The 26,869-nt window shown below is 33.2% G+C and overlaps 1 protein-coding gene across 1 annotated transcript in view; it reads left to right on the top strand.

The window, feature by feature from the left end:
• The window catches only part of LOC142228996 (uncharacterized), a 194,857-nt gene that overhangs the window by 17,687 nt on the left and 150,301 nt on the right, over positions 1 to 26,869 (top strand). The window lies entirely within an intron of this gene.

A 26,869-nucleotide genomic window follows, 5' to 3' on the forward strand; every position in this document is an offset into this window, starting at 1 on the left:
CAATTAAATTTTTAATTGAATATTTTTTAAAACTCAATTAAAATTTTAATTGGAAAATTTTTCGTGAAATTTTTTTCTGTGTGTGTAATACACCAAAAGAAAACTAGATTTCTAAAATTAAATTTCAAATTCTCATTTTTAGCCTGAATTCGTACTTAAAATTTTAAGTACGCAATTACTAAGTTATTCTCATATTAACATAAGTACAGAGTGTACTTATTTGTGCAATTCAAGTACTTAAAGTTTGATTTAAGCTTGTTTTGAGTTAAAACAAGAAAATTCTTACTTAATTCGTCTGTGAGAGTTAGGTACTGAGAGCCCAATATAGAGTTTTTCTCCTCGATGCTCCCATCGATTTTTAACCCCCGAAAACTTTTGTTTTGATTGCTATCATAAGCTGACTATGACTTAAAATAAAAATAAAGAAAACTTTAGATTAATATTCCTTTAAGAGTCATAGCAAATGAGAAAGCAAAATAAAGATTTGTTCTCATAGATACTCTCACAGAAAACTGAGATTTGGTATTTGTATAGTTACCAGGGTTGATAAAGTTGACACTTTTGTGCTTTTCTTGATACATTTCGATTGTCAAAAGCACCGTGGCACGACCGCGAGTCCTTTGGTACTTTTTCATCACAATTAATCTATATAAAGTTATTCTGCCCTAAATGTGAACGTTTCTCACATATCAACTCAACTCTAAAAATTATAAAAAGCCGACATTGATGAAATATACATATTCTCAAATTAGGATATTTTAATTTTTATTACAGGATTTCAACATTTTTGAGAGGAAATTTCTATAGCAATAATATGTTATTTTAACAAAATTTTCCATAGAAATTAAATTTTTAAAAAATTTTCTATAGAAATAAAATTTTGACATAATTTTCTATAGAAATAAAATTTTGACAAAATTTTCTATAGAAATAACATTTTCACAAAATTTTCGCTGAAATAAAATATTTTGCAGAAATAAATTTTTGACAAAATTGTCTACAGAAATAAAATTTTGTAAAATAAGATTTTTTTTTAGAAAAACTAAAAAAAAATGTCCAAATCGGACTAGATTTTAATATACGTATACCTTTACAATAGTCTTTAAATTTGATATTATGTAATTTTAGCACCTTTTGGCTTCGAAAAGTACATTTTTAATACATTTTTAGTACTTTTTCGTCAACATAATTTATCATTCCTGATAGTTACACGTACAGAGCATCGTGTGTGTATGAGCTTAATGTTTGGCTTTGTTGATTGGCTGGCATTTGATTTGCTATCTTAAGCCGACTTTGGCTTAAAATAAGAAAACTATTACTTAATATTAATTTATGAGTAAATTGGAATCCAAAATAAAGTTTTGCTCTCCTTGTTACTCTCACAGACGTTTAACTACCAAAAACTGTTTTTTCGCATGACTTCGCTCGCATTTTGTTTGTCAATTTTTTTTAGTATTATTGTGTTCTTAGACCCTAAGGGACAGTGAAGTAGCTTTGTCTCCTCTCATAAAAGTGAGGAGAACGATAAATTATGAATATAAAAAAAGTGGATGCAGCATACAAATATTTAAAAGGTGAGTAAAAATTAAGTTTATTATTTTAAAATGAGTATTTGCCAATAAATATACATTTCATCCAATTTAAAGTGATAGTCCATATATAAGCAAAAGTAGTCCATCTATAAGCAAAAGTAACGCCTACATACATAACAGGAAAATATTTGTCGTTGATGTAACAAGAATAGTGTCGGCTATATTTAAGTCATGCTGTGGATTCAAAAGTTCAATCAAACGAATCATCGGAAGTCATCAAATTAAAAATTCCGTTCGCTCAGCTTTAAAGGAGTGCTTGAACAGGGCGTCATTGGATTTGGCCACCATATGTGATAAGTGGAACAAAATTTACTATTTAAGGAGACAAGGCCTACAAAAGTTGAATTCCGCTGAGTTTCTTGCTTCCTGGTCCACATTTTCTCCATTCAAGAACTTCCGATTTGGTAAATAAAAATAAATATATATCTACATATTTTATATATATTTTTTAATTTTATTAATAAAATGTATATTGTACACAGATAAAAATAATTTTGAAAACCAATAACTTTTGTTGGAAAACCAATAACAAAATTTGTTAATTTTCCTGCGACAAACTAATTTGTGCTTTTAATAACCATTATTACAAAAAAGTTGTTAGCATTCGTTACCATCAGAAGGCAACAAATAATTTGTGTTCTCAATAACATCATTTGTAAGTAATTTGTTGAACATCCAACAGTACAAAATATTTGTTGTTGAACGTTACGTTTAATCCTCAAAAAATATTTTTGAATTTGAACGAAAAAATTTGTATGTGGTTTGTTCAATGACCTGTAACATTTATTGGTGTATTGACAAAAAATTAAATTGAAATTAAAATTGACAGAATTATGCTATGAATTGCACAAAAAGTGCAAAATTGCCGGAACAATTTTGGAGATATTTTGTTAAGTACACACAGAGAAGGAATATGACCAAAATGTTATTTTTGGACGGGGAACATGTAACATTTTTGGATCGAAAATCCTAGTTTTGTAAATGTATGACGATTTTAAATTTGAGCAGCCCAGGGTCTAGCAAGCATTTTGACAACTTTTTGCCCAGTGTTATATATTCTAGTTAATTAGAATTTAATAACTCTAATCCCGATATTAATATGGTTTTATTAATTATCTCATACAACAAACACATTTAAGAAACTTCCAAATGAAAAATATAAATTTTTCACAGACATTTATAAATGCTTTTCTGTATTCTCTGATGAGTGAGCTCTTTGCTTGCTATCATATACATGCATGTGCTCATCCTCATTTTGTTCTAACGGTGTTCTTCGCATACTTCTTTTAGCATTCGTACATATTCTCAGCGATGTGCGCGTAACCAGTCTTGTATTGTTTTCATAGCAGTCAAATAATTTCGCAACAAAACAATTTGTTGAAAATTCAGGATATTTCTATTATTTCCTCTGTCAAGCATCTACAAACACATTTCAACAACAAATGTCTCATATTCAATAGACAAATTCGTTGAGCATCAGCAGATTTTACATACAAATAAAGTTGTTAATATTTATTTGCAGTTATTTTTTTGTGTATACTTGAATCAATTACAAATATTATAAATAAATGTAACTACTTCTTTATCTAGGTGTATAATGCATTTTCTTATTTTACGTCTATTTCTTTTCATTACAAATTTATGTATCGAAATAAATAAAGTATATTAAAAAATTTTTTTTAAATATATAAACCAATTTTTATTTTATGGGAATTAAGCGCACATTTAGATTAGAACAAATACAAATTACGGTTCGGGATTAAATCATGTACAGATCGTTCTTGAAACAAGCATGGTAGGATTATAATCAAGATTAAAAAAGATTGCTCCAAGCCTTAATTCCGCTTAAAACAAGTTTATTTTGGCTCTAGTTAAGCGCTAATTGGGTTTAATATAAGCTTAAATGCGGATTGAATCAAGTACAGATTAGGATTAAATAGAGTTTCACTACACACAAAAAAAAAAATTTTCTGATTCAATCACGAAATTAATTGATCCAATTAATTTTTAATTGAAATGTCTTCAATCACAGAAATTATAGTATCAATTAAAAAATTAATTGAAGGTCAATTAAAAAATTAATTGATCCAATAAAAAAATTAATTGATACTATTAATTTTCGTGATTGATTTTTGTTTCAATTAAAAAATTTGTTGATTCAATTAAATTTTTAATTGAATATTTTTTAAAACTCAATTAAAATTTTAATTGGAAAATTTTTCGTGAAATTTTTTTCTGTGTAGGCTTGAATCAAGCACTTTACGTACTTAAAGGAAGCACAAACACGATTGAAAATTTGTAAAATTAAGAAATCTTTACTTAATATTTTCGGGATTAAATTAAGAATTTTCTTCTTGGATTTAGAAAATCCGTACTTACCGTACTTTTGACACCGCTATGGCTTGAATCAAGTAAACTTCTCTCTATTAATTTTTTGGGTGTATGAACTTTTTGTTAATGTGGTATTACAATAGACTGAATAGTGTAATGGTGTTTTCTTTTCTGAAAAAAGTGCTTTGCCTTCATCTTGTCTTGCCCGCAATTTGCCTCTATTATTATCACAATAGTATTCGAATATTTTCGCACTTTTGCCTGTTTTTTTTTTTAGAAAATAACCCAAAAAGGTCACATTCAGGACAAAATGCAAAACAAGTGCGCATTTTTTACAAGAAAAGAAAACACCATAAGTGAGCCTGAAAATAAATCGGGCTGCCACTTTAACCTAACCTAACTTAGGAAACTAATCGGTTTTAAACGGGCCCTCTACAACATGTCTCTCTTCTAGACCTTTGGGATGCTGATGCATCAATCATTTTGAATGTGCTCTATGCTATAACCATTTAGGGTGGATATCAAACAGTAACTCTCATACGTGAATCACATCGCCACAAGGCCAAAGGTTTAAATACGAAATGATTAACTAGCACCATGCTCAATGGTGTGTGTTACCCAAACTCAGAATATATTTTGCTGTGTCATCAGAACGAACTCACTTAGATGTTAATCAACATATTTGCACATGTTCAAATGAAAGGGGTTCACATAATCTCAAATTTGATTTAAGGGTAAATGAAAAATTTCTGTTACTTCACAGAATATGTTACTATTGCACAGTATTAAAATCTGTCAGCTTTTTATTTTATGATTTACATTGAAATATGATACATTGAGAATCAATACACAATTTATATAGTTTTTTTTTTATGCAAATTAACCGATATCTGAACTTTATTTATACTGATTGACTCAGATTGATCTGTTGGATGAATCTATCCATTGCTCTCTGTCTTGCCATTTATTCATAAATTCATTCAATCCATAACGACAAAATTCTTTCATCTTTAGTACAATAAATAAAATGTTACAATTTTACAGCAAAAAACTTTAATATACTAATAATAATAGTTAAAATTGTAATAATTTACGTGCGTAAAATTTTATTTCATTCAAATATTCTCCTTTCGCCAAATATTTTAAGATATCTATGAAACTCAGTTTCCATAAATAACGCCAGATTGTTTATTTCTGAAATGAAATTTAAGTAAACAAAACAGTAGAATCAGTTTTTTGTGGCAAATTTACGAAAATTAATTTTTTGATTTGTATTTAAAAAAAATTAATTTAAATTTAAATCATAGTGGTGTTGAGTTGTATATTTGTTATTTTATTAAAATTAGTATAAATTTTGTAGAATAGTAATTATTCGCCTATTAATTACTTTTTTAATACAAGCAATCAAAAAAGCAAAATATTTGTGACTTAATTTGACCGATTTTGATATTTTAAACTTAAACCTTACTATTCTTTGGTCCATTTTGATTTATATTATAAAGAAAATCTACAAACACCCAAAACAGACAAATATTGTAGCACCCAAAACAAATATCTACTTCTTTCCTAATACTGTTGATTTTGATCAACTTACCATCTCGATACACAAAACATTCTGTTATTGGTTCAGCCTGCGGAGGAAACAATTTATAGATGTTAGCAAATGTTACTTTTCCTTTTTAATTTTTTGTTCATTCAATTCGTCGCTTTTCGAAAAATATTGCGGCAGTTATCTGTAAATTTAGAAATACTTCAATAAACATATAACATATTTACTTGTTTCGTAAAGCAATAAATTGTCTGAAATTAATTTAAAATTACTCCATTGTGTTGTGTAAAATAGTAACGAATTAATTTTTTATTTGCTCTAGTATCATAGGCGCTTTTTATTATTAGATAAATGTTTTGTTCGAACATACCTCTTAAAAGAAGAAGTATCTTCGTATAATGACACACAAAACCGTCAAATGTCTATGCTCGCAAAAAACAGTAAACCCCCTATTGCACTAAAGCCAATTTAACATTATTTTAGTTCATGAATTATTATGTTTGGAGAAAGCTTCCTTTACTCCGGTAATTCTTTGCGTACGTTAGTTAAATGAATTAAAAAAGGGGAAAATATACACAAATGAAGCATAATGATGTAATAAATTCGTACTCACAAAATAGTTCATTATTTCTTTAAATTTGTAAATTTTACTACAAATGCGAACTTCATATGACACTAAAGACATTCTTGCAATTTTGAACTCCAATTTTTTTCTTCAAACTAACAACCAACTAACAAAAAAACATTTTAAAAAATAAATAACCGGCATAACCGGTCCAATCGTTTTTTCCCAAAAGTAGCAAAAACACTTAATTATAATTATAAATATACATATACAGTGGCGTGCAGGAATGAGTACATAATTAATTTTTTTCAATTCTACACGAATAATAAACGAATAAAAAAAACAGCAATAAAGAAGTAATTTTATTTTTCCTCAAAACGAAAAGTAAAGAATTCAGGGAGATAAATAAACATAAAAAAACTCGCATGTACTCTGGTCAGATGAATCAAAATTTAACCGTTTCCAATCGGATGGTAATACCATGGTTGAATGGTGATACCATTCAACGCCACCATGTTAAACCAACTTTGAGGCATGGTGGTGGAAGCATCATGGTTTGGGGCTGCTTCGCTTGGTGGCACATTGGGCCATTGCAGAAAATTGATGGTATAATGAAGAAGGAAGACTACCTCGCCATTTTGCAGACTTCTCTTCACGAGTTTGTTGACAAGAGTGCCTATCCTGAAGATGAAGCCGTATTTCAACAAGATGGTGATCCGAAGTATAGTGAAAAAATTGCTTAGTGAGCAAAAATTTCAAGTGATGAATTGGCCAGCGCAAAGCCCCGACCTCAACCCGGTTGAGCATTTATGGTCAATCGTGGGAAGACGGCTGGAATTTTACAAATCAGCTCCATCAAAACTAGAAGACCTGTGGGAACGAGTACAGCTTGATTGGAAGAATATACCAGATGAAATTATACAAGAATTGGTTGAAAGTATGCCAAAACGTATAAATATGGTATTAAAAAGTAAAGGGTTATGGACCAAGTACTAGAAAATATTCCAACTGGTACCGGTATAGAAAAGTTCAAAATTGAGTACATACGAGTATGTTTTGTAATATTTATTTATTTCCTTGAATTCTTTACGTTTTGTTTTGATTTTTTTTTGTTTTATTTAGAATTGAAGAAGGAATAAAGGAAAAGTAAAATTATTTTGAGTTTCTTTATTACTTCTTATTTTATTCGTTTAGAAATGAAAAAAAAATATAGTTATGTACTCATGTACTCATTTCTGCACGCCACTGCAAATGAAGGAAAAAATAATTCAATGTTTTAATGTAAAAATTAAATTCCTTGGCTGTAATTGCGGTAACAATACCGTAGATAAACATTAAAATGTTGGATTTTTTTTATTTCGTGCACCCTCAAAAAAAATCGCTTCTTTAACATATGTTCCAAACATATTTTGCAGGAAGCACATATATTATTGGATACTGCCGAAACATTAATATGTTTGTTTTATGTGAACATATTATATGTTTGGAAGCATTTTGAGCCCAAAAATATTATATGCTTGGAAGAATTTTTCCCAAAGACGATTGTGCTCATTCCCTAACATATCCGTTATTTTCACTTCCACGAAATATATTTGATCTTGGCACCTTTTTCTGTAATACAAATTATGTTGAAGAAATTATTCACTTTTATAAATTTTTTAAATTTTACCTTTCGCCTACACGGAGAATCGAACCGAGGACCATACAGTTTGTAAGCCAACACGCTATCCACTGGGCTACGTAGCTGTTATGGTCACCAGCAGATAATTATCGTTATAAGTTACATTTATATAGCATAGTTTGCAGCGCCCACGAGCCCATGCAAACATAACATTATTTAAAAGAAACATACATTTGTTTGCCACGTGGAGCAGTGGTTAGCATGTCTGCCTTGCATGCAAAGGGTCAAGGGTTCAATCCCTGCTCCGACCGAACACTTTTTTTTTTAATTTACATTAAATTTTTAATTTATATTAAATTTAATTTATATTAAATTTTTATAATGTATCTTCGAAATGTGGGTTATTAAAGATTTATAGTCAGTAACAGTGCTTGATATAAACGAAATTGACTGATTTTTGGATAAAATATTATTTTTTTATTACAAAAATAACAATTTTGTAACAAAAAACTGTTTTTGGTACAAAACTTTAAAATTTGGAAAACTTAGATTTACAAAACTTTTTCTTTAATAATTCATTTTAAAGAAAATAAACTTTTTAAATTGTTTTAGCTGCAAAACTCGAACTTATTGCCCGCTTTTATATTTGAAGGTGTCCGTCAACTCCTCGTGGACTACTTATTAATAAAGAGGAACTAAACTTTGTTTTTATACATTTTACTGTGTAATTTTTCACTATTTCCTCCTTATTTCATTTTACTGTCCCAACTCTAAAAAGAGTATAGTGTCCTTTCGTTATTTTTATGAAGACCCCTGATTTCTTTTAACGATCCAAGAAAAAAATTGTGCCCATAATGCCAAAATGATAAACAAAACACATGTCCACACATACATAAAATGCTGCTCTCAAGGCGAAAACATATGCTGTTTGTTTTTCAAATGTCTATTCTTTTGGTTCCGAATGTCCATTCTCTTTATTCAAATTAAATAATATTTAGACTTAAGCATATCAAATGTTTGGCCTTATCATAAAACAGTTTTCCGAAACAACATACAAGCGGTTTGACAGAAATTGTTCTCTTTTGATTCTTTCGCTGTGTTATGTTGATATCTTTTGTCAACTCCCCCGATTTCCATTTCTATTTCTTTCATACTCTCTCTATTTCTCTCTGTCGCTTTGAATAAAATATCACAACATATGTATGTTTAGTCGAAATTTGTAAATTTATATATGTTTGCATTCACACATATGATTTTTATGAAACATTCATGCCCCAAACATAATATATTCTAACATATTAACATAGATGTCCCAAACATTTAGTATTAGTATAGGAACATTACATGTTTGCACTTAAATATATTGTGTTTTAAAATTGTGCCCGAAACACATTTTGTTTATACAGGAACATATGAAAAACATATTTTTCTAAGAGTGTGGTTCCATTTGCTTTTTGCGAATATTTCGGAAATGTTATATTATAGACGGTGTTGAAGATTCTCGATAACTAAAAATTTTCTTGCACATACTGCATTTGTCTTTCGAAGAATCATTTTGTTGTTTTTCAAAACATCCACAAACAGAGCTCATTTTCTACAGAAAGGTACACCAAATTAAGTCGAATAATAATAATGTAAGAAATATCATAGATTTTGTTGACAAAATATACGCTCCTAATTGAACAGGCACGATTTGTTTATATTCCATTGAAATGTCTCTTGACAAGTGATGACGTAATCTAATCGTTACAATTTGACATTTTAAATTAACGGAAACCAATTTAAATAAACTTAAATGTAGAAATATCAAATTTGTAACACTACCCCCCGGTTAAGCCTGTTCGTCCCGAATAGGCACAGAATCCGTTCCGTAAGGATCCAAACTTTCCTCTTTGACCTTGGGCTGTCATCCATCTGAATGCTATATACCACATCATTTATCTTATTGATGGCTTTATATGGGCCTTCCCACTGTGTTTGTAGTTTAGCACACAATCCTTTCTTTCGTTGCGGGCAGAACCAGTTGTCCTTCTTTGAAGCTCTCAGTGTTCGCTGCACGATCATATCTCGCCTTCATCCTGTTGCTGACCATTTTTATTTTGTTGCGCACTGATTCGTGAACTTCACCAAAGGTGTTTGGTATGTCGTTACTGTTTTCTCCCATGGCGAGCTCATTAGGTGTAGCGCCGAAGATCAAATCTCCAGGCAACTTCAATTCAGTTCCGAATAGAACCTTGGCTGGGGTTCGAGAGGTGGAGTCATGAACGGCAGATCTATAGGATAGCAAAAACTTTGTGTATGCTGGTCCCATTACCTTTGGCCGTTGTCCACCACTTTTCGAAGATGTTCTTCCAGAGTGCGATTAAACCTTTCTACCATACCATCAGACTGTGGATGCAATGGCGTAGTCATTGTTTTCTTGATACCAAGGGAGTCACACATCTCTTTGAATATGGCCGATTCAAAATTTCTTCCTTGGTCTGAGTGTATCTCAGATGGCAAACCGTAGCGACATATCCAGTTCTTGTCGACTACATGCACAATCGTCCTCGCCTCTTGGTTTGGAATGGCATAAACTTCTGGCCACTTTCTGAAGTCCATGACCACACGGACATATCGGTTTCCAGAATCACTTACTGGGAAAGGGCTTGCAACGTCCATTGCTATTCTTTCAAATGGAGATCCTGGCCTATACTCTTGCATATGACCTCTACTTTTTCGTATTAGACCATTCTCCATCATGCACTTCTCGCAGTTTGCCACCCATTCATAAATTGATTTCTGCCATCCAACCCAGTAAAATCGTTGCTTCACTTTCTCGCCAGTTTTATTTATTCCCAGATGACTTCCACTGGGACCATTGTGGAATTCCGTCAAAACATCATTTACCTTGGAATCTGACATGTTTATCAAGATTCGGCTATTCTTGCCATCTTCTCTTTCCCACTTAAGTTGCAGGTTTCCATTGAATAGACATAGACTGTCCCATTGAGCCCAGTATGATTTCATAAGTGGACTTTCGGCTGCGATGTCTTTCTTGCTGGGTTTCTTATCTTCTTCCTTTGCCGAAATAATTTTCTTCAAGATTGGATCTTTGCGTTGTTCTGTTGGCCAGTCCACTCCAGATTCTATGTGTAACAGCCGGACATCAACGATTTCTTCCTTATGTTCAGCTATCGAGCAGTGTGTGCACTCGACATTACAAGGTTGACGTGGCAAGGCGTCAGCGTTACCATGTTTGCCACCTTTTCTATGCTCGATACTGAAATCGTAGCTTTGGAGTCTTTCTATCCAACGTGCCAGTTGAGCTTCCGGATTCTTGAATTGGAAGAACCATCGTAGGGTTGAGTGATCAGTTCTGAGCAAGAAATGCTGTCCGTACAAGTATTTATGGTAATGTTTTACGTTCTCTACGACGCAATAGTTCTTTTCGGGTATGGACAACGTTCGGCTGATGTATCCAATTACCTTCTCTTCACCATCTATCTGTTGGGACAACACACCTCCAATTCCGAACGCGCTAGCATCTGTATTCAAAATAAATGTTTCGCCCTGAATTGGATACGCCAGAATAGGAGCTGAACATAAAAGTTCTTTCAGGTGATGGAATGACTCCTCCTGTTCCTGGTTTCACTGGAACTTCGTACCTTTTTGCGTTAATTTACGGAGGCTTGCGGCGATGCTGGCGAAGTTTGGTACGAAACGCCTCTAGTATGTGCCGGAGCATTGCAGAGCCCGAATGGCATTACATTGAATTACCAAATATCACCATTAACGCCAAAAGATCGCCATTAACGCCAAAAGCTCCAGAATAGTCTTCAACACCCTTAAAGCTAATAGAATCAATTAAAATTTTGTAAAAACTATGCCCCAGCAATGATTTTTAGCTGTTAGAAAATACATTAATGTCCCCCCTTTTATCTCGTTAACTAGATGACCTACGCCTCTGGCGTTTGGGGGAGAGGATTCTCCTAGCTCGGGGCTAATATGCTATACCCACTTTTGCCTTTTAACTCTTCCTAGAAATGCCCGAAAATCGACCCACAAAATTGGCCTAAATATAATTGACCCCCCTCAGACTTTAAGCCCAGCTACGCTCATGGAATCTCCAGAATGGTCTTCTACGCCCTTAAAGCGAATAGATTCAATTGAATTTTTTTTAAAAACTGCGACCCATCAATGTTTTTAGCTCTTAGAAAATACATTAATGTCCCCCCTTTTATCTCGTTAACTAAATGACATACGCCTCTGGCGTTTGGGGGAGAGGATTCTCCTAGCTCGGGGCTAATATGCTATACCCACTTTTGCCTTTTAACTCTTCCTAGAAATGCCCGAAAATTGACCCACAAAATTGGCCTAAATATAATTTACCCCCCTCAGACTTAAAGCCCAGCTACGCTCATGGAATCTCCAGAATAGTCTTCTACACCCTTAAAGCTAATAGAATCAATTAAAATTTTGTAAAAACTGTGCCCCATCAATGTTTTTAGCTCTTAGAAAATACATTAATGTCCCCCCTTCTATCTCGTTAACTAGATGACCTACGCCTCTGGTGTTTAGGAGAGAGGTTTCTCCTAGCTTGGGGCTAATATGCTATACCCTCTTTTGCCTTTTAACTCTTCCTAGAAATGCCCGAAAATCGACCCAGAAAATTGGCCTAAATATAATTGACCCCCCCCCTCAGACTTAAAGCCCAGCTACGCTCATGGAATCTCCAGAATAGTCTTCTACGCCCTTAAAGCTAATAGATTCAATTGAATTTTTTTTTTTTAAACTGCGACCCATCAATGTTTTTAACTCTTAGAAAATACATTAATGTCCCCCTTTTTATCTCGTTAACTAGAGGACCTACGCCCCTGGCGTTTGGGGGAGAGGTTTCTCCTAGCTTGGGGCTAATATGCTATACCCACTTTTGCCTTTTAACTCTTCCTAGAAATGCCCGAAAATCGACCCAGAAAATTTGCCTAAATATAATTGACCCCCCCCCCCCCTCAGACCTAAAGCCCAGCTATGCTCATGGAATCTCCAGAATAGTCTTCTACGCCCTTAAAGCTAATAGATTCAATTGATTTTTTTTTAAAAACTGCGACCCATCAATGTTTTTAGCTCTTAGAAAATACATTAATGTCCCCCCTTTTATCTCGTTAACTAGATGATCTACGCATCTGGCGTTTGAGGGAGAGGTTTCTCCTAGCTTGGGGCTAATATGCTATACCCACTTTTACCTTTTAACTCTTCCTAGAAATGCCCGAAAATCGACCTACAAAATTGGCCTCAATATAATTGACCCCCCTCTGACTTAAAGCCCAGCTACGCACATGGAATCTCCAGAATAGTCTTCTACGCCCTTAAAGCTAATAGAATCAGTTAAATTTGTTTAAAAACTATGTCCCAGAAAGGTTTTATAGTTATTAGAACTTACATGAATTTGCCCCCCTTTATCTCATTAACTAGATGACCTACGCCTCTGCCCTCTTTGCGGGGGAGTTCTCCTATCTCCGAGCTAATGCCCTATACCCACTTTTGCTTTTTAACTCTTCCTAGAAATGCCCGAAAAAGTGCAATGAGTGTAAAATACATCTTTCCATATTTTTTTGAATTGCATTTATATTACTCTAAATAACTTTTTGCTCAAAATTATGTTAAGTATACTCGCGTTTTCGTTCAGAAAATGTGTCATGAAGCAAACTATATTTAATTTGTTGCAAAAAAGTCTTAAATTCGCAACTAAAAAGAAAATTAAAAAAAAATTAAAGTGGTTTGTGTCTTCGCTAAAACAACTTTAGAAAACAACTTTAACTTCACACCCTTGTAATCTTTTAGCTATTCGAAGTTCCAGATCTTTAGAATATACTCCGAAACCCACTTGTCCATCCAATTTGGAGCCATCGGTGTAGAAATCTATAATCTTTTGTCGAAAAGTGGTCTCGCCAAACTGTAACCCACTACGTTAGGCACATCTGGCATTATTTTGAGGACCGAACTGTGACCGTAACTTTTTTCCGACCACATCGATAGCTCGCGCAACCGCACAGCCCTTGTTGCAGCTGACTGTTTGGCCAAAATGTCTAAAGGCAATAGATGCAGTATGACATTAATTTATAGCCAATGCACAATCTTTGGTTTTAGGCCCCACTTTTTCCCTATTGCCTTTTTGCACGAGTATAAAGCTACCGTGGCTTTCCTCGCTCTTTCTTCAATATTAAGCTTAAAGTTCAGCTTCCTGTCCAAAATAACGCCAAGGTATTTTGCACACTCGCCAAAGGGAATTTCAATACCCCCTAAGGAAATGAGCCTAACCGTGGGAGTTTTGCGATCCTTGCAGTACATGACTAGCATTAGCGTAGCTAGACAATTTTCCTAGGGGGGGCTATAGCCCCCCTAGCTAAAACTTTATAGACTGAACTTATAGGTTCAACTAATGTTTTATTTCATAAAATTTAATAAAAAATAGACATCAAAATAACTCGAGAATCAATTTATAATAAAGCAACTAAAAGTACCCTACGGGAAATTGGTGCAAATTGTGAAATAAAATTTAGTGAAATAAAATTATCAGAATAACCTTTTGTTCGATATATTTCAAATTTTTTTTTTCATTTCGGGTTCGATTAGGAGCCCAAATTGAAAGAGATTTCTAAGAGTTTGTCCGAGACTGGTTCCTGAGGACCTGTTTATGGGTTGCTCCTGCTAAATTGTCCCAGGACTTGTCCTTTGGGGTGAGTCCAAGACGCTTCCTAAAATGTAAGTTTACTCCGTCAATGACAAACCCATGTAAAGGTGGACGGTCCCTTCCATACGTTTTGATCAGAACTGGGACTGGTCCATACACACCAGGGACTAGTCCTGTACCAGTTCTGTGGTTGATCCATTTCCCGTAGGGTAGTTCCACACTTTTCCCAGCAAAAAATTGGGAGTTGTTCTAAAGACACAACTTTAAAAGCACTTCCAAAAATGTCCTCACAAAGAAGTTAACTATTTTAACTACACCCTCAAAAAAAAAATCGCTTCTTTAACATATGTTCCAAACATATTTTGCAGGAAGCACATATATTATTGGATACTGCCGAAACATTAATATGTTTGTTTTATGTGAACATATTATATATTTGGAAGCATTTTGAGCCCAAAAATATTATATGCTTGGAAGAATTTTTCCCAAAGACGATTGTGCTCATTCTCTAACATACTCGTAATTTTCACTTCCACGAAATATTTTAGTTCTTGGCACCTTTTTCTGTAATACAAATAATGTTGAAGAAATTATTCACTATTATAAATTTTTTAAATTTTACCTTTCGAACCGAGGACCATACAGTTTGTAAGCCAACACACTATCCACTGGGCTACGTAGCTGTTAGATAATTATCGTTATAAGTTACATTTATATAGCATAGTTTGCAGCGCCCACGAGCCCATGCAAACATAACATTATTTAACAGAAACATACATTTGTTTGCCACGTGGAGCAGTGGTTAGCATGTCTGCCTTGCATGCAAAGGGTCGTGGGTTCAATCCCTGCTCGGACCGAACACTTTTTTTTTTAATTTACACATTTATATTTATTAAATATAAATGTGTAAATTTTTATAATGAAACTTCGAAATGTTGGTTATTAAAGATTTATAGTCAGTGCTTGATATAAACGAAATTGACTGATTTTTGGATAAAATATTATTTTTTTTTTATTGCAGAAATAACAATTTTGTAACAAAAAACTGTTTTTGGTACAAAACTTTAAAATTTGGAAGGAATGCAAAAACTCTAACAAAAGAAGAACGTGGAGTCGAGTATAAACATACATAAATAATTTTATAATATAAACATAAATTTATTTAGGCGTGAACAATTTTTTACTAGCATTTAACACCATCGCTCTAAAATGCCTTTTATTTTTCTTTAAAAATTCATTTTAAAGAAAATAAACTTTTTAAATTGTTTTAATTGCAAAACTCGAACTTAATGCCTGCTTTTATATTTGAAGGTGTCCGTCAACTCCTCGTGGACTACTTATTAATAAAGAGGAACTAAACTTTGTTTTTATACATTATACTGTGTAATTTTTCACTATTTCCTCCCTATTTCATTTTACTGTCCCAAATATAAAAAGAGTATAGTGCCCTTTCGTTATTTTTATGAAGACCCCTGATTTCTTTTAACGAACCAAGAAAAAAATTGTGCCCATAATGCCAAAATGATAAACAAAACACATGTCCACACATACATAAAATGCTGCTCTCAAGGCGAAAACATATGCTGTTTGGTTTTCAAATGTCTATTCTCTTGGTTCCGAATGTCTATTCTCTTTATTCAAATTAAATAATATTTAGACTTAAGCATATCAAATTTTTGGCCTTATCATAAAACAGTTTTCCGAAACAACATACAAGCGGTTTCACAGAAATTGTTCTCTTTTGATTCTTTCGCTGTGTTATGTTGATATCTTTTGTCAACTCTCCCGGTTTCCATCTCTATTTCTTTCTCTATATGTTACTCTCTCTGTCGCAACATATGTATGTTTAGTCGAAATTTGTAAATTTATATATGTTTGCATTCACACATATGATTTTTATGAAATATTCATGCACCAAACATAATATATTCTAACATATTAACATAGATGTCCCAAACATTTAGTGTTAGTTTAGGAACATTACATGTTTACACTTAAATATATTGTGTTTTAAAATTGTGCCCGAAACACATTTTGTTTACATCAGAACATATGAAAAACATATTTTTCTAACAGTGTACACAGGAAGTTTTTTTACTTCATTTTTTTTTTATTTTAATGCGTAATTTTTTGTTTTCTTTTTTCAAATAGTTTAAAAAAAGAGTAAGTAAGAGTGTACCACTTCCAGACCCAAAAAGAACATTTTCATTTCTTTTTGGCGACGCTTTTTTGCAGCATTATTAAGATATTAATTTATGAAAGAATAGTTCTAATATCAATTACTATTTTTTATTCAACTAAATCATAAGTTCAATCACAGCTTTATTTCATAAATATCAGACTTCTACCACAACCCAAGTAATTCGATTGTGCATGAAAGTCTTTAGTGGAACTTTGTGCGTTGTACGAGTATATACTTGTTTAATTTTTATAAAAATTTAAAATCGTAAATAGGTTTTCAAATTCTGGGGGGCGCTAAAATTTTTCTGGGGGGTCTAAGCCCCCTCCCCAGAGGCCTTCCTACGCTTATGATGACTAGTTCTGTCTTTGCAGGATTTACCCCAAGACCATTATCTTTTCCCATTTCTCAGTCATCCGGAGGGCTCTCTGTATAATATATCTAACTGTTGATGGGAATTTTCCCCTGACTGCTAGCGCCACATCATCTGCGTATGCCACCACTTTTATCCTTTCTTTTTCTAGGGAAACCAGCAGATTGTTTATAGCAACATTCCAAAGAAGATGTGATTGAACTCCTCCTTGAGGATTGTCTCTGTTCATATACCTTTGTATGTTTGCTTGTCCTAGTGTGGCTGAAATGCGTCTCTTCCTTAGAAGTTCGTCTAACAGCCTTAGTATACCTGGATCAACATTCAGAGTTGTCAGTTCATTTAATATCGAGCTCGGATGGATATTATTGAACGCCCCTTCGATTTCTAGAAACGCCACGATTGTGTATTCATTGACAGATAGTGAACTTTCAATAAAGCTGACTAGTTCATGTAATGCGGTCTCAGTAGACCTGCCCTTCGTGTATGCATGCTGTCGTTTCGAGAGCAAACTTGAATCGACGCTAGTTCTAAGATAAATGTCTATCATCCTCTCCAGAGTCTTAAGTAGGAATGATGATAAGCTGATTGGTTGGAAATCCTTGGCATTCGAGTGAGAGGCTTTTCCCGCTTTAGGTACGAAAACGACTTTTGTTTCCCTCCACTTTCCTGGAATATATGCTAAGTTGATACATCCTACATATATCGCCGACAATCAGGGGATAATTCTGTCAGCCACCGCTTGTAACTCTGCCGGAGTAATTCCATCAGGTCCGGGGGATTTGAATGGTCCAAAGCTATTTAACGCCCATTTTATTTTAGATTCCGATACAATTTCCACGATAGGAAACGACCGCTGAGCCACTGTGCCACCTCCAGTACATGGTTCAACCGTCTGATTTCCAGGAAAATGTGTGTCCAATAGTACCTCCATCGTCGTTATCCAATTGCCCTCCGATGTTTTAATGAAACCTGGAGCAGAGTTCGTGGATGCTAGCACGTTCCGTAGACCGGAAGCCTCGGACGTATTCTCAATGCTGCTGCAGTAATCATTCCAAGAGTTATGCTGAGCCTTTCTCAGTTCTCGCTTGTATCCTCTGAGATTCTTCTTGTAAGCGTCCCAATCCACAGGAGCTCTGGTGGACTTTGCTTTGTTAAAGAGCTTCCTGCACGATATCCTCATATTACCTAACTCCGTAGACTACCATGGTGGTCGATTTTTCCTCCTTATCTTCCCTATAGGGCATGCAGCTTTCAGTGAAATGTTGAAGGCCTTAGTAATCCTCTCCACTGCGTTTTCGATATCTTGCACAGTGCTCATATTTTTCTCTGGTATTTCCGGTATCATCATATTGAACGATATATACCCTATACCTATTCCAATCAGCTTTCCTAACATTTGGCGGAAATATGGTCTTGGTGGTATGAACATCAAATTTGAAACTGATGTAGCGATGATCTGAGATGATGTTCACTTAAAACCTGCCAATCAAATATCATTTCATTCAGTTCTTGCGAGGCCAAGGTGACTTCTAAAACCTCTTGCCTGTTTTTAGAGACAAAGATTGGGGCATCTCCCTTATTGCAAACTACCAAATTAGTACGCAAAATAAACTCTAGGAGTGACTCTCTCTTGTATTAATGTCACCACTTCCCCATATACTATGATGGGCATTTGCATCGCATCCCATAATGAGTTTTGTCTTTGTTTTCAATGACTCCTCAACTAAGGTGTTAACGGCACATGGAGGCATCTCCCTATCATGTCCCATGTAGACCGAAGATACCCAATATTTGCATTTGGCTATTTCTAAACTGGCAACGACAGTGTCTGTATTGCACATTGAAGGAAGCAGAAACAAGTTGAGCTCCTTTTTTAGCAATTATACAGGCTGGATTTACATCATTACCAGTATACTGCAATACTTTGAACCCCGGAGTACTTAATTCACATATTTTGTTTCTATAAACATATGGTTCTTGAATAAGAACTATATCTATGTCCCCTTTCATCAGGAGAGCTTTTAAGGCAGCACCCTTACAATGGTGAAGATTTATCTGGAGGATCCGTAGGACCATCGAGATTTTCAACAAACGTCGCATCAGCCGTTTCAATCGAGTCATCAAGAATGTCTTCTTCAGAGATCTTGGTGACTCTCGCAATAAGCATAGGTTCAACTTTGGTGAGTTTTGAGGCTGTAGAAACCTCCTCTCGCATACGGTGTCTATCCATGTCTGCATCTTTGGTATCTCCCTCAACTTCGCAAGAGGATCCGCTTACTTCTGATTCAGACAGAGGTTTGTCCATATACCTTTATTTGGATATAATGAAAGCCATAACATACGCGGCCCTGAGACTTTGCTAGATGTGGCAAAGACTGAGTGTTCAATATAAACACTGCATGCCGTCTTGGTCCATCCACTTCATCCTAACGGCCAACCTTCCAATCAGCTGTTGGAAGATCTGGATTGCATCAGTCTATTTAAAATAGATTCAGGATCAGGAGGGTTTGCAGGTATCCACGCATGTGCTCTAGGTCTAGCCGGTATGTCGACTAAGTCTAGAGCAGCTCCTTCCCAAGCTCTTAAAACATGTTTGAGGTGATCATATTCCTTCTCTGGGTGCATGGAACGTTGATGGAAAAGATATAGAACTTTGGCCCTCAGGAAAGATCGATCGAGTAGGAAACAAGCAAATGGCATGATAAGGAAAGCAAAGATAAAATACCACCGACATTGTTTTGGTAAACGGACCAACACAATGTCTAAACTGACATGAAAAACTATACGTGTTATTGGCATTGGAAAGAAGGCAGATAATAGATTTATTGATGTTGATGATCTAAACTCTCAATTCTCAAACGCTCCAGTGGTTCCTATTGACACAAATTGTTATGTTTTTAATGTAGATAGAGCCGACCTTCAGGAAAGTAAATTTGAGTATTCATGCGTTGACCAAAGGGATGTTCTCGAGAAAAATTGTATTTTTATTTGTTTGGATACAAAAACAAGATGTTTCAAAAAAATTTAACTCAATATGTGTGGGTACAAGAATATAATATGTTTACGTGAATAAAATTTTTAATACAAAAATGTTTGCACCAGGGATCCGGAGCGGAGCGGAGCGTGGAGCGGAGCAAGCCCTTTTTTTGCCGGAGCGGGAGCGGCATTTCTAAAATCCGGAGCGGAGCGGAGCGGTTTCCAAATGAAAAACCGCTCCGCTCCGAATAAAAAAATACTTGAATGAAATGTGTAACTTTGAAATTACACTGTGTAGGTAATTTCAAATATAGCTAGTACTTAGAGTAGTGTGAGTAAATGTTTAAAACGTACGATATGTATTTTTGTACGTACGTACATTGGGGAAAACACAACGTGTTTTTTTAGTATTTGTTTTCAAAAACGGCAAATGTCAAAATATATCTGTAGTATGTGTTGTAAAAGTAACAACAGTACTTTCGATCAATTTCATCCCGTATTACTACAAAGATGTTTGTAATGAACGTCAAAATATTGCAATTAAACGATCTTATTTATATTTAATTTTTTAGTTTTCTACACTGAAAAAAATATTGTCGTGAAGTCAAAGATTTCATGTCCTTAAAATAAGAATGCAAATTTTGCTTAACATGGAAGACTCATTTCTCTAAAATAAAGTTTTTTTCCTTGTCAAAAAGTCAAGTTGTAATTGTCCTTATAATTAAGTGATTTTACTTAAAAATGTGTATCATAACATGAAAGATAAAATTTTTGAGGTAAGGTCAACGTGACTTTAATAATTAAGAAAAATTCTTTAAAATTAATAAAATTGTCTTTTAATTTGTTTCCTTTTTGCATCTTGCCTACAAAGCAAAAAATCGTTAAAAAATAAGACATGTTTTTCAACACTTTATTTTAAAGACGCTTTTTACTTGAAACATAGCATAATTCCTACTGGAAGTCGAGTCTTAATATGGAAAATAAAATTGTCGTTAACTCGTTTTTAAAGGATTTTGATAACAACTGACGAAAAAAATCTAAAAAAATGAAAAATTAACATTTGCATCCTAGAAGCAAGTACATAACCCCCAAATTTAAAAGATAATTGCGTCTTTAAAGTATCCTTACTTGTATTCTCCGCTTCTTTGGCTCGGAATTAATACCCAAACTGTTAGAGTAAAGACAAAATCTTTGGAACCGGGCATGCTTTTTTTCAGAGTAAGGACATTCATATTTGCTTTACTATTGTACTATATCCTAGCATTCTCTTATTTCTGATATTAGTTATCGAAAATTTAATTAAAATTATGGATAGTTTCAATTTTGGTTGAAAAATGTGCGCATATACATTTATTTTAATATTTTCTCACATTGAAAACTAATGACTTCATTTGTATTATTGCATGTTATCTACTTTTTTGAGAACGAACATTTCTTAAAAACGCTGTTCGAAAATGTATTTTTACAATAAAGGGGAAAAAAGCGAAATTAAGTAACACTAGATCTGAGTAAGAATATTCGTAGGTATACCACGGACTGATTTCGATGGAGGTTGTTGCAAACATAAACATACACACACACATTACAAATATAACAAAACCTCTTCTCTACGTCTGTTGCAAAACAAAAAAAAAAAAACTTTCGGAGAGTAGTTACTTCTACTCTGTGTATAGACTTTCAATTCCAATCAGCGTTGCCGTTTTGGTCCGATCGGACCAAAATTGGTCCAAAAGATTTCTAATTTTTAAATTTGGTCCGATGGTCGGACCAAACAGAATTTGGTCCATTTTGGTCCATTTTCATAAATTTGGTTTCTATCACATATTAAATAGTACATGGTGCACCGCAAAGAATATATTGTCGGGAGGCCAAATATTTCACATGCTTAAATAGAATACGAATTTTGCTTAGATTAGAAGACGTATTTCTCTGAAATAAAGTTTTTTCCTTGTCTAAAAGTCTCTAAACTTTTCAAATAAGGCTGTTTGTCCTTATAGCTAAGTGATTCGACATAAAAATGTGTATCCTAACATGAATGAAAATTTCGTTTTAATGAAGTCAAAATGGATTTAATATTTCTGAAAAAATCTTCAAAATTAATAAAATGTTTCAACACATTGTTTTAAAGTCATTATACCCTAAACCACATAATGGTTAGTGTATAATAAGTTTGATCTGCCAAAAAATGTGCCTACCAGAAATATTGATTTTAGACCCCATAAAATATATACCGATCGACTTAGAATCACCTCCTGAGTCGATCTAGCGCTTGGTGTCCGTCCGTCTGTCCATGTATTTGTTGTTCACATGATTCCGGTCGCAATTATTAATCGATTTCGATGAAATTTGGTACAGGGAGTTTTTTGGGCAAAAGGACGAACGCTATTGAATTTGGAAGAAATAGGATCAAATTTAGATATAGCTCCCATATATATGTATCGCCCGATTTCGACAAATGGGGTCACGCTGTGCCCCCATAAAATAAAACTCAATTGAACAAATAATACAATGTTTGTACTATAATTTTCTCGAAGAGGAGCGGAGCGATTTTTTTTTTTCTCGGAGCGGGAGCGGAGCGGAGCGAAAAAAATGGACCGCTCCGGATCCCTGGTTTGCACTGAAGCACATAATTCCTACAACGAACGACCAAACACGATATTTTTGGAAAAGTTACACTAAATAGAGAAACAATACTTGCCGCGGAAAAATATAATTTTACGACATTTAAAACATATATTTTATGTTTTCTGTAAAATTAACCTTAATACCCTACTCGAATTAGTAATTATTATTTCCAATTTAGTGGTTGTGGTTGTCACCAATACTTTTTGTTTAATTGGCACAGAAAACTATTATTTTTCATTTCGAAGATAATAAGCTACAATATGCATTATTCCCCTATTTTTATTATTAAAGTCGTCTTTGCATCTAACCTGGAAATTACGTACAAAATCTAGAAGTGATTGGAAAAATAATGTGTGTGAATATAAAAAATATAAATTTACAAATTTAGAGTAAACATATATATGTTGTGATATAAGACATCGCCAAAAATTTGATATGCTTAAGTGAAAATATTATTTAATTTGAATATTAAAATGAGGATTCGGAACCAAGAGAAAAGACATTTGAAAAAAAATGCATGAGTTTTGTTTATCATTTTCGCGTTATGGGCACATTTTTTTTTTGTTTGGCGTCAAAACAAATCGGAACGTAGGACGAGTAAGTCAAAATATTCAAACAACGAAAAACAAGTGGAAAATATAAAAATTACAAAGGTTCCAAAGATTTTGTCTCTACTTTAAAAATATTGGTATTGATTACGAGCCAAAGAAGCGGAGAATTCAAGTAAGGATACTTTTAAGACACAATTCTCTTTTAAATTTGGGTTTTGTGTACTTGACTCTACGAAGCAAATTTTAGTTTTTCGCTTTTTTTCTTCGTATGCTGTCAAAGTCCGTTAAAAAAACAAGTTAACGACAACTTAATTTTCCAAATTCAGACACGACTTCCAGTAGAAATTATGCTATGTTTCAAGTAAAAAACGTCTTTAAAATAAAGTGTTGAAAAACATGTCCTATTTTTGAACGATTTTTTGTTTGTAGTCAAGATGCAAAAATGCAACAAATTTAACCCTGCTACTATGTTAGAAAAAACTTACAGATTTTATGTTGGGGTCATATCATGACCCACACTTAATTTTGTAAAATAAAATGAAATGTGTATCTAATTAAAAGGTTTTTTATAGTTTGGGATCATCGGAATAGATTGTTGTTACTGGAATTTTCTGTCGTTGAGACGAACATACCGTTTATTTTGCCAGTTATGCTTTATTGGAAGTTTTTCTTTAATGAAAAAATTTACATTTTTTAATTTACTCGCGCCTTTTGGTTGTAAAAAAGTTGTATGTAGGTGGTAATGGGAGCTACCGTGGCGCAATGGTTAGCATGCCCGTTTTACAAAGGGTCATGGGTTCAACCCCAGTTTCGACCAAACACCAAAGTATTTTTTCAGCGGGTGGAATAATATATCTTCTGCTGGTGACATTTCTGAGTTTCAAAGCTTCTCTATGTGGTTTCACCGAAATGTGGAACCACGTGCAGATTTGGATTCATCGTCCCAAATAACTATAAAAACAATATTCAGTTCTTCATCAACAGAACCATAAAAAAAAACTAACTTATTACATACAAACATTCACCCATTAGAAAATGTAATTTTTATACGGAAATCGCGATTTATATCAATTCAGTAAATCGTGAACAATATTAAAAGTCGTGCACCGATTGTAATGAAATAAAGCTCATTTTATTCGAAATATATTAAACTAACTATTTCTGAACCAAAACTGTGATTTTCGACCCATTTTTATTTTGTAGGAATTTTTAAAGAACAAATTTTTTTTTGTTAAAAATTTCAAATTTTTTTTTCAAAACTTAAACGATATCTCAAAAACTACTTAGAAAATTGAAAAGCAATGTAAAGACGGCTTAAAGATAATATTCTTTGGGATTTTCGGTTTGTTTTTATTTAAAATGGTGAACCGTTTTCAAATTTTTCCAATATATGTAGTGAAGTGCCTTAATTATGAAAATAACGGTATATCTCGAAAAGTCAAACTGATGGATAAAAACCAAGTGTATATTTGGATTCAGCGACCTCAAATTACTAAAATTTGCTATAAATTTCAAATCAACACAAAAAAGTTCGTGTTTGTTCCCCTGTGTAATATATGGGGTCATAAAATGACCCCAACCTGTTATGTGTATACACCAAGAATAAAAAGCCCTACGAACATAAAATTTTAACAAACCCTATTGAATTAAGTACATTTCACCAATTCATGCACTGAGTAGTAAGATCTTTTAATTATATTCCACCACAAAGAAATGTCGTAGTAATAAATTCGATTTGGGTCATCAAATGACCCCAACATAATAGCAGGGTTAAAGACAATTTCATTAATTTTAAAGAATTTTTCTGAATTATTAAAGCCAAGTTGACCTCAGCCCAAAAAATTTTTCTTTCATGTTATGATACCCATTTTTAAGTCAAATCACTTAAGGACAATACGACTTCATTGAAAAGTTTATCGACGTTTGAACAAGGAAAAAACTTTATATTGGAGAAATGCGTCTTCTAAGCTAAGCAAAATTTGTATTCTTAATTTAAGGGCATGAAATATTTGGCCTCACGACAATATTTATTTCAGTATACTCTTTTTAGAGCTGTGACAGTAAAATGAAAAAAGGGGGAAACAGTGAGAAATTAAACAGTAATATCAATAAAAACAAAGTTTAGTTCCTCTTTATTAATAAGTAGTCCAAGAGGACTACTACGGTAAAACCAGAATAACATTATAACTTTTTCCGGCAAATTGTATTATTCATTGGTGGGGAATGATCCAAAGCAACAATTGACTAAGTTTATTTTCTTTAAAATAAATTATTAAAGAAAAGTATCGTGAAAACATGGCCATTTTAACGCGATAATGCCAACTTTATACCGGCGTTAAAGGTAAAAAATTATGCACAAAAAAAAACAATATTCGTTAATAAAATTCATATTTATTGTATTTCGAAATACGATATATTTTGAATGCAATTAAAATTGTGTAAAATGTTAAAATTGTTACAACTAACTAAATTTATGTGTTGGTTGTAAAATTATGTGCTTTTACGAGTAAATGCTTATCGTTAACTTTAGGATTCGAAAGAGTTTTTTTTAAAGTAAACGGACCAACACAATGTCTAAACTGACATGAAAAACTATACGTGTTATTGGCATTGGAAAGAAGGCAGATAATAGATTTATTGATGTTGATGATCTAAACTCTCAATTCTCAAACGCTCCAGTGGTTCCTATTGACACAAATTGTTATGCTTTTAATGTAGATAGAGCCGACCTTCAGGAAAGTAAATTTGAGTATTCATGCGTTGACCAAAGGGAAGTTCTCGAGAAAAATTGTATTTTTATTTGTTTGGATACAAAAACAAGATGTTTCAAAAAAATTTAACTCAATATGTGTGGGTACAAGAATATAATATGTTTACGTGAATAAAATTTTTAATACAAAAATGTTTGCACCAGGGATCCGGAGCGGAGCGGAGCGTGGAGCGGAGCAAGCCCTTTTTTTGCCGGAGCGGGAGCGGCATTTCTAAAATCCGGAGCGGAGCGGTTTCCAAATGAAAAACCGCTCCGCTCCGAATAAAAAATTACTTGAATGAAATGTGTAACTTTGAAATTACACTGTGTAGGTAATTTCAAATATAGCTAGTATTTAGAGTAGTGTGAGTAAATGTTTACGATATGTATTTTTGTACGTACTTACATTGGGGAAAACACAACGTGTTTTTTTAGTATTTGTTTTCAAAAACGGCAAATGTCAAAATATATCTCTAGTATGTGTTGTAAAAGTAACAACAGTACTTTCGATCAATTTCATCCCGTATTACTACAAAGATGTTTGTAATGAACGTCAAATAAATGCAATTAAACGATCTTATTTATATTTAATTTTTTAGTTTTCTACACTGAAAAAAATATTGTCGTGAAGTCAAAGATTTCATGTCCTTAAAATAAGAATGCAAATTTTGCTTAACATGGAAGACTCATTTCTCTAAAATAAAGTTTTTTTCCTTGTCCAAAAGTCAATAAACTTTTGAATGAAGTTGTAATTGTCCTTATAATTAAGTGATTTTACTTAAAAATGTGTATCATAACATGAAAGATAAAATTTTTGAGGTAAGGTCAACGTGACTTTAATAATTAAGAAAAATTCTTTAAAATTAATAAAATTGTCTTTTAATTTGTTTCCTTTTTGCATCTTGCCTACAAAGCAAAAAATCGTTAAAAAATAAGACATGTTTTTCAACACTTTATTTTAAAGACGCTTTTTACTTGAAACATAGCATAATTCCTTCTGGAAGTCGAGTCTTAATATGGAAAATAAAATTGTCGTTAACTCGTTTTTAAAGGATTTTGATAACAACTGACGAAAAAAATCTAAA

The sequence above is a fragment of the Haematobia irritans genome, chromosome 3 (genome assembly GCF_050003625.1).
Source record: "Haematobia irritans isolate KBUSLIRL chromosome 3, ASM5000362v1, whole genome shotgun sequence".
Lineage (NCBI taxonomy): Eukaryota > Metazoa > Arthropoda > Insecta > Diptera > Muscidae > Haematobia > Haematobia irritans.